This window comes from Saccostrea cucullata, unplaced genomic scaffold (genome assembly GCF_032062105.1).
Source record: "Saccostrea cucullata isolate Sc308-1 unplaced genomic scaffold, CSIRO_AGI_Scuc_v1 ctg6161, whole genome shotgun sequence".
Classification (NCBI taxonomy): domain Eukaryota; kingdom Metazoa; phylum Mollusca; class Bivalvia; order Ostreida; family Ostreidae; genus Saccostrea; species Saccostrea cuccullata.
Genome location: NW_026928699.1, coordinates 22,265 through 32,516, shown reverse-complemented (window position 1 = coordinate 32,516; position 10,252 = coordinate 22,265). Strand labels below are relative to the sequence as shown.

General features: G+C 34.2%; 1 pseudogene; it reads left to right on the top strand.

Moving 5' to 3' along the window:
• Positions 1 to 833: 833 nt before the first annotated feature.
• On the top strand, positions 834 to 9,382 carry LOC134278493 (3'-5' ssDNA/RNA exonuclease TatD-like; annotated as a pseudogene).
• Positions 9,383 to 10,252: the final 870 nt, after the last annotated feature.

Sequence of the window (10,252 nt, the reverse complement as noted above, 5' to 3'; positions counted from 1 at the left end):
GGTATAGTGGGTCTTTGCTCCATAATTTTGAAAACCAAAATATATATGTTTGTATGCAAACTTTGAGGATTAACTTTCAAAAAAAAATGGAGAGAAGACCCACTCATATCGAAAAATAGTGTTATAGTGTGAAAAAAATGACTCGTTTTGTCTTCTTTTGTGTGTATAATATTTCAAAGGCAATTAACTTCAATCTTCATGAGATTTGTGCGAGTTTTAGAGATTTTACATAAAGTATAATCTGATTTAATTTAATGTTAGATGAAATATTAAGGAAAATTTTGATATAATTGAGATTTAATTTTTCGCCTTCATGTTTGTTGCGCTATGGATTTTTCGCTCGTCATGTTCACCCATCTCCTTTACTATGAAGTATGTGTAATATATAGTAAGGATCCGCTGTAATATTCTAGCTCTTTTGGTTCTTTATTACTACTAGAATGTATCATTTCGTTTTCAAGTCATTAATTTCGGGGAAATGTATGATGGAAGGTCATGTAACTTGTATTAATGAGCAAGAATTCATGTCTCTAGAAGTGTCAATTGAATGATAGGTAAATAACATGAAACCAAAATGATGTAATAAATTACTAATATGCATGGGAGCGTTATTAGGAGAGTAACTAAATAGAAATATTATTAAATTACAAATCTCTGGTATAGCAAAAAATAACAAATGCATGAAGAAACTTGGATGGAAATTGTATTTTATTTTTTTAACAGAGGCATCCGGCACCAATAAGACACCCCCCTTGAGGCTTCAACACCACGACAACATCCCCTCCAGCGCCACATCAATGATGTAGACAACCCCCTCCAGCGCAACATCAATGATGGAGACAACCTCTTCCAACCCCTCCAGCGCCACAACTCAAGGTACTAAGCTTGTCATGGCTAAGTTTGCTGAGCTGAGAGCTCATGCATGTAACCCTTTTTTAATGTGTGTCATTTATTAATTTGACTTTAATGTTGTAGAATCAACGTTGGATATGTTAAAGAGATTGAAACTGAATGTTAAAGATGAGGAGTGGGAGACCCTATCAGACAAAGCCTGGGGTAATTCCATAGATTATATTATTATGACTTCATGTTGTGTAATATTAATTCTTATGGTAATATTGCATAGGAAATAGGGCTGGGACGATATATTGAGATATCGTGATATATGTGAGGACGATACACATATCGATTCATATGAAAAAATATCGAAATATCGCCCAAAAAAATCTGACTTCTGTTTTTCTTTATTTATTTAACATTTGGGGTTTAATATATAAATAAATAAGTTAAATATACATATAGAAATGAAATAAATAATAATTAACACCAATTGAGTAAAGTATTTTTGTTTTACAACATATAAACAACTATTTGAATAAATTATTCTCATTCGTAAAGAAATAATTTGTTTATTTTAATGCAAAAAAAGATTTTTTAAGCAATTAAACATATCGTGATACATATTGTATCGTGGCTCAAATATCGTGATACGTATCGATATAGAAAAAGTTGTATCGTCCCAGCCCTAATAGGAAACAATGCAGACCATGTTTTTGGCAAAGGAAACAAAAGAATAGTGCATATAAACCCAAAACTATGCATGGACTTGATTTAAGAAACTCTAATATTATAAATGATGTTGAAATCTGCTCCTTTGTATTTATAAAACATTTATTTATTTTTTGATAGGCAATTTTAAGGATGCCTTTTAAAAATCTGTGCAATGTGTGGACCTAAGGTCAGGGGTTTATGTCACAGTGTTAGGGGCACTACTGATTATTGCTGAATATTACAGATTAGTTGGAAGTGCATTTTTGTTCCCCTACCCTGCGTATGGGTATTCAGTAACCAAGCTAAGCAACTGCTAAGTGTATTGTTATGATGATCAATGGTGCCTCTTTCAAAATTATGAATGCTATATAGCATCTGGCTTAAAACATGAATCAAATTCAATACACTGTAACTGGGAAGTTGTTGCATAATGCTCAGGTGACCTATAAGGCCCGTGGGCCTCTTGTTTTTCTTTTTAATACAATAATTAAAAATAGAAAAATTATCTTGTTCTTTTATATGGATACTTACAATTCTACTCTGTCTGGGCCTAGATCTGGGATTGGAGCGTGCTCTATTCCCACTTGACAGGCGCTGTTTATTCGATAATTTCTTTGTCATCTCTTGTTCAGGTGTGCCACTCTCGCTGCCAGAGTCGGATGCTGGGAGATGGTATTCATCCCCCGAATCATCAGTGATTTCGTTGAAATTATCTGATTCTACATAATAATAGTCTACTAACCGTACAGTTGCTATAAACTGATTAAAATGTGTTTTACTAATTTTGAAGCTCGCAATTCTTTCTGCTTTTTCTCTGCACTTTGTTGTGTTTTTTACCAAAAACGAACATCGAAATAAGCATCTTTATCCAATCAGCAGCCTCACTATTGGCGGTTGTAAACAGGCGCACCCAGAAGAACGTTCTTTGCAATATTTTAAGGATGGCCTCACATTGCTTAATAATTATTGTGAACAATTTCAGTAAGCCACGATTATGAAAGGATAGACTACGATGATAAATGAACAGACCATGATGATGAAAGAACAGACCACATTTCTCTCGTAGATAAAGAGATAATAGTGCAAAGTGAATCGCTAAAAATTGATGACCATTTTATTCAAAAGCAAAAAAATATCAGAACAGCAAAACAATTATTTAGGTCGAATAACCGAGAATCTGTTAAATTATTAAAAATCATAGGAGATGAAAGAGCCAAAACGGAAAGATTACTGAAATTAACAAATTATTGTATACATCTTTTGAAGAGCCAGGTTAGAGACAGAAAAGCCTTCCGCGAGAGCCCTCTTCATCCTCAACGAGAACTTCAACGCCAGTGACCATCGCTTTCCAGACGGGGGATATAAACATTAAATGAACATTAAAATTATATGTTTATATTTATACAAAAAATGTAATTTTTGTTTAAAGGGGGAGGAATGTGTCAATTTTAATGTTATCATTTCTTAAGATGTAAGATTTGTAGCTTATAATGTTTATACATTGTGCCTATGAAATATGTATTTAATTCCAAAGTCATTTCAAAGTAGTACGAAGTAAATACTTCGATTTTCTTCAGATGTTTGCCTTCCACTTCTTGAAGTATTTCATTGTACCCGCCATATTGTCAGTCACATGTATTCTGTAATTCTATTGGTTAAGAGACTTACTCCTGGCCAATCAAATTTGGCATTTATGTTTAGTATATAATTGGCTTACTCTGCCTATCCAAAGAGCTACTCAACTTGTGAATTGCACTCTGCAAGGGGTCAAGTACGCAAGGTTCGTGCTTTTTAAAGAATTTCAAGTTCGGTAGCAAAATTATGTAATACATGTATAATGTAGTTACCCATAGTAGTCATTTATTGGTTCAAGGTAGAATTAGATATCCCTTACCTTATTTTAGTGAGATATATTTAGGTTATCCGTGCTTATTTTTATATGGGCCTATATTCTTAATAAATACATTTTTGAAGTCACATTCTTCCCTATATTTTTCAGATATTTAATTATTTTGTGATAAATCATGTTGTTATATTTTTGGAAACATTTTTGCTTTTTGTTATCAACTATCTTAAATCATATTTTACCTTTACTGTAATAAATTAAAAAAAACTTCTCATTTCAAAACAAGGTGTTGATCATAATCTAGGAATCACTAAAGAACAAGGGTAAATAATTTAACCAGTGTGGCCCATATATACAATTGGTTTAATATGACTTTCCAATTCCAAGTACTATGATCAATTGAATTAATAATTACATCAAGGCTAGGACTTGTACTTTAGGAAAGGTTTGCCTTATTCTAGTTCTTTGATAACACTGGTTCCCGTTACAAAAGAAACCAAGTGCGTAGTAATGATGACCAAGAGTGCCACTTCCAAAATTGTGAATTGCAGGGCCCCTGACTCAGGCGGGGCTCTAATGTTTAAATAGTGAAAATGCACGAATCTTTTCCCTTTGCTCCTGCATGGGTATTATGTCAATGATCTTACAACGATCAAAGTAAATATTTATGATAAAAGAAGTTGTCTCTTCCAAAATGGTCAATTTCCAGGCCCCTGACCAAGTCAATAGAAATCTTAAAAAATGACACCTGTAAAATGCAGAACAATTTACAAATAAAGTTGAAAATATCAGGAACACACCTTCATATGTTGAATAATAAGTGTTGAAATTTTCAGATTAATCCTTCCAATAGTTTCCAAGAAACAGTAAGACATGACCACAAAATAAACCAGAAGTCTCTGTCGAGACTGAAGCTCTATGGTTTGTACATATAGCAAAGGAAGAAGGAAAAGTACTTAAGCAGTTGGAAATTGAAACTTTTCAACAGCAAAAAATAGAATAATGATCCTTGATTAAGTCTCTTCATGTTCTTAGTGCAGTCTACTTGCATGCCACATTTATATTATAATCAGACTAAAATTGTATTTGGGGTAGCATTTTGAAAGAATTTCAAAGAAATGTCTATTTTTAGTAACCACGGCAACACCGTTCATCGAAATCAAAAACTGATACACAGAATTATGTATCTTATTGTAGTCTACTTTTTTGCCAACTTATATTGAAATCAGTCCAAAATTGTAGAAGGTGTAGCATTTTGAAAGAATTTCACAGCAATTTCTATTTTTAGTAACCACGGCAACACCGTTCATCGTAATCAAAAACTGATACACAGAATTATGTATCTTATTGTAGTCTACTTGTGTGCCAAGTTATATTGAAATCAGACTAAAACTGTAGAAGGAGTAGCATTTTGAATGAATTTCACAGAAATTTCTATTTTTAGTAACCACGGCAACACCGTTCATCGAAATCAAAAACTGATACACAGAATTATGTATCTTATTGTAGTCTACTTGTGTGCCAAGTTATATTGAAATCAGACTAAAACTGTAGAAGGAGTAGCAATTTGAAAGAATTTCACAGAAATTTCTATTTTTAGTAACCACGGCAACACCGTTCATCGAAATCAAAAACCGATATATAGAATTGTGTATCTTATTGTGGTCTACTTGTGTGCCAAGTCATATTGAAATCAGACTAAAACTGTAGAAGGAGTAGCAATTTGAAAGAATTTCAAAGAAATTTCTATTTTTAGTAACCACGGCAACACCGTTCATCGAAATCAAAAACCGATATACAGAATTGTGTATCTTATTGTGGTCTACTTGTGTGCCAAGTCATATTGAAATCAGACTAAAACTGTAGAAGGAGTAGCATTTTGAAAGAATTTCAAAGAAATTTCTATTTTTAGTAACCACGGCAACACCGTTCATCGAAATCAAAAACAGATATACAGAATTGTGTATCTTAGTGTAGTCTACTTGTGTGCCAAGTTATATTGAAATCAGAATAAAACTGTAGGAGGAGTAGCATTTTGAAAGAATTTCACAGAAATGTCTATTTTTAGTAACCACGGCAACATCGTTCATCGAAATCAAAAACCGATACACAGAATTATGTATCTTAGTGTAGTCTACTTGTGTGCTAAGTTATATTGAAATCAGACCAAAACTGTAGGAGGAGTAGCATTTTGAAAAATTGTTTACAGACAGACAGACAGACAGACAGACGGACGGACGACGGACGCATTACTATCGCATAAGCTCTTCTGGTCTCTGACCAGTAGAGCTAAAAAAACACCTGTCAAATGCAGAGAAATCATTCAATCATTATGAAAATACCAGGTGCACACTTTCATATGGTGAATATTAATAAGTGTACAAATTTTCAGTCATCCTTGCAATAGTTTATCATTCTGAATCAATCTAATATCAAGTCAAGACAGACTTTTTTAACAACACTCTCTGTTATGGGAAGCAAAATCCGACTCGCACAATGTCACCTGTTTTAATTCAGGTATTTGCTATTTCGGTCGTAATAATTGATTTGAATTGCTGCTCTCCTGCGTATTTTATCTTTAAATTTTATATCTGCTGTCCGAGATGAATAATCTCGCAACACTGAAATTAGAGTTTTCGTTCTTCGATTAAACATTATTTGAGATGGCGATTCTAAATTTCTGTCTATTGGTGTATTTCGCAATTCCAAAAAGCTAACTTAAGGATCTTTTCTTTCGAATTTGGCTTTTTCATAATTTTCTTCATAGTTTGTATGGTCCCGTCCACCATTCCATTTGACTGAGGATAATGCGGTGAACTTGTCGAGTGTTTGACACCGTAATTAATTGAAAATTTCCTGAATTCTTCGCTTGAAAATTGTGGTCCGTTGTGGTTTATAACTTCCTCTGGTATCCCTTTTCGAAAAGTTTTCTTTTAATTTCTTGATATCACTTGAGCTCTCGGTTGATGTAAATTTTGCTACTTCAAAGAATTTTGAAAAGTAATCCACTTAGATAATGTAATTTTGACGATCCAGCTAGAATTAATCTGTACCGACTTTTTGCCAAGGTCGATCAGATATTCCATATTGAAGTAATGGCTCCCTTTGTTGTCTATTCTTAAATTGGTTGCACACACCGCAATTTGTAACAAGTTCGGTGTCGGCATTAATTCCTGGCTTAAACAAAATATTTCTTCCTCGTTGGGCTTTTCAAGCCCTATGTGTGCATTCTGCAGAGAGATTTGTTTGGTGAAGTTTGAGAAAAAACAGGATCGAATTTATGTTATAATCGAGGGCGTCGACTCAGATTTGAAGACCAAAGAATTTGGGATTGATAACATGCTTGGACACATCGTGGATCTACGAAACGAAGACTATTCGTGTGTGGAAGTTGTTGGAAATTACATGGATAACAAGGTTACACTGGCTGTCAGCGATTTCTGTGTCAAGTGAAACAGAGCTTAATTAGGATATTGGTAAACCAAAATCCCACTTCTGGCTTCCGTCGATGTTTGAAAAATAAGCTTGAAGATGAGAACAAAGTCAGTGAAGAGTTGTTTGAAGCAACCGCTAATGATATAACGCCGCTTAATGATACATATATCATTAAGCGTTGCAACTGCAACGGTAAATGCAATAATTATTGCATTAACAGTTGACCTTTCAACCACTATTGCTAAATCGCCGTTTCATGAAAAAAAGTATATCATTAAGCGGATGAGCATTTCAACTATTAATGCAATAATTCATGACATTAAGCGTAACATTACAACGCTTACTGATATTTCTATCATGTGGCATTACATCATTAGCGGTTGCTACAGGGCTTTGAAGACACATTCGAAAGAAGCCAAAATGAAGAAGGGAATAAAGTCAGTGAAGAGTGCCAGCAAAACACATTGGAAAGAAGCCAAAATGAAATTCCGATGCCCTAAAAAGATATGGAGCAGTGGAGAGTAAAATGGGATTTATCTGGTGGAGTCTGAGAAAAAAAAGGACCAAATTTACGTTATACCCGACAAACCAAGATGCATTAACTGACAACGTTTGAGGTTTCTAAGACAATAAATACCCAAGATACTTAAATATAGCCATAAAATGTCGAAAGTAGGTCACTGTGACCTACATTTTGGTCGACAATTTCTTAAGACCCAAGATGCATCAACTTACAAAGTTGTATGAACATAGGTCTAAAAGTATTCAAAATATGCCTTTAAACAATTTGAAAAAATGGTTGTCATCTTCAAAAAGTAGGTCACAGTGACCTACTTCTCATAAATATGTTTTATGGCCCAAAGAAGCATCAACTTACAAGATTTGATGATTAGAAAGCTTTCAGTGTCTGAAATAATGGGATTAAATGTTTTAGAAACGATAAGCAATATAATTCAAAAAGTAGATCACGGTGACCAAAGTTTGATGATCATAGACCTTAAGTGTTCAAGATATGCTTCAAATTCAATTTGAAAACAAATGCCTGCAAAATTGAAAGTATGTCACCGTGACCTACTTTTGGGTTAACATGATTTGAAGTCCTAAGATGCATCAACTTACAAGATTTAATGATCGTAGTCTTTATAGTAAGCAAAATATCAATGTTAATTAAAAGTAAAAATTTTGGTCCATTTTAAAGTGACCTTGAGACCACGTCCTTTGCCCCAGGGTAATTCCCCGTGTAAATTTTAATCATAAACCTATCCTGATCCTTGTTCGTAAGTTTGATGAAAATCTGTCTTGTGGTTCTGGAAGAGAATTTTTAGAACCAGTACTTTTGGTTTTATTTTCCTGATTATCTCCCCTCTTTAAGGGTCCAACCTTAATTTAGTACAAATTATAGCCCTTGGGCCAAGGATACCCTGTGACAAATTTGAAAATGGTTAGCCAAGGGTTTTTTTGAGTTATGGCCCATATTCTTAAATGATTACGTAAACCGCACAAATGGCCATAGCATTACCTTTTTGAGTCTTAATGGCTCATAAGAGCTAAAAATTCACATCTGTAACATATTTCATTGAATTTCTGAAACGTAAGGCAAGGCAGTTAGAAACTGCATTAGAAACTTTTCAATAAATCATTCATTTTACTGATAATTTTTTCAATACATCAATACATTTTACTGCATTAGAAACTTTTCAATAAATCATTCATTTTACTGATAATTTTTTCAATACATCAATACATTTTACTGATAATCATCAAGTCAATGACATCCGTGATCCATCTGTATCGATTCTGAATACATTTTGTCCTAGGGGTTTAAAACCAAGGCACACTTTTACTCATTTTTGGTATATCATCTCCCTGACAGACATGTGTGTTCCTTGGAGGATGGCTATAGGAGTTCACCCCAAGCAATTTGGTGAACTGACACCAGATAGATTGCTGATTCCTTCATATAACGAAGTTGTTAGACAGTCCATATGTTTTGGCATTAGGTGAGATCAGGCTCTACGGAACTGTCCCAGTGAGGCTGTGGAAACATCGATACGAAGTTTTCCGCCAAGTGCTTACGTTGACTCGTAAAGATAGAGCCTTTATTCTTCACTTGCGTGGGACTGGGGAGAATTGGGATGGATGTACACGCACGCTGTATCCAGTTACTGAGGAAATCGTGTGATCCAGACCAACCCATACATCTTTACTGCTTCATGGGCGATCCAGAGTTAGTCAAGGACTTGTTAGACTGCTGTTCGAATATCTATTTTGGACTCACGGGTGTTGTGGCAAAGTATAGTGCCGATCAAGTTGCCGGTCTACAGTCCATTCCCTCTTTTAACTATGAGTCGCTTGCTGCTGGAAAAATGCCCCGTATAGGAAAGGAGGAGGAGGAATTGGAACACCCCAGCGTTCATTGGTGACGTTGCTACCGAAATTGCCTCTTAACTACAAGTCAGCGTGCAGTACCTTTTGAAGGAGACAGATAAGAATAGCCGTTGCGTCTACATGTTAAATGTTAAAATTACCTCAATGTTTAAAGTTAAATAGATAGATTGTGTGTATGTTGTTATACGTCCATCTCGAGAAATTTAAATCATATGGAGACGCCATCACTTGCCGGTGGAGAGCTGCAAATATTGTCCTATAACCGGCACTTAGGGCCTTTGAGCAGTGAGGGATCTTTTTCGTGCCAGCACTAACTGCGACACGGGACCGCGGTTTATACAGAATCATCCGAAGGCCCAGTCTCCATGTAAATTTAACTAGAAGACTAACACAAAAGTAACATATTTATCAATGACGTGTACGTGATTGTACTGTAGAAAATATACAATTAAAATAAAAAGCGGAATCAAATGGTTTGCTCATTTTCTAAGTTTTTCAGGTCAAGTTTTTATTAGTTAATTCATAATTTGAAATCTGAAATGTACATTTTAACTATTCATAAATTACAGATTTAACATGTATATGTCTAGTCTAAATTGCCTTTACACTAGTACTTTTTAAAAATCGCTAAAATTACATCTCACTAAAAATAAATTACCAATGTTCAAGGTTAAATCGCTTAATTTGAGGCTCGCTAAAATTTCCACTTATACGGTATATGCCATTTTATTTTTTATTTTCTTCATAACGTACAACTGCCAGGAAAAGTTATGACTCAGGAATACAGTACATTTTACAATTATGAAATTGTTGCTATTACAAGTTTAGAGAAGTCATGATAAGGGCTAATATTTCATTGTTTTCTTTGACAAATCTATTAAAGGAATTAACTTTATTTTGAGAGTTCTTGTACTTGTAAATGTATTTATGATTGTATTGTTTTGTGACTTTTTAACCGTAGTTGAATTGAAAACTGAAAATTATTTGAAAAGTGTAAATGATGCCCTACTCTTGACCTATTTATTTTAACAA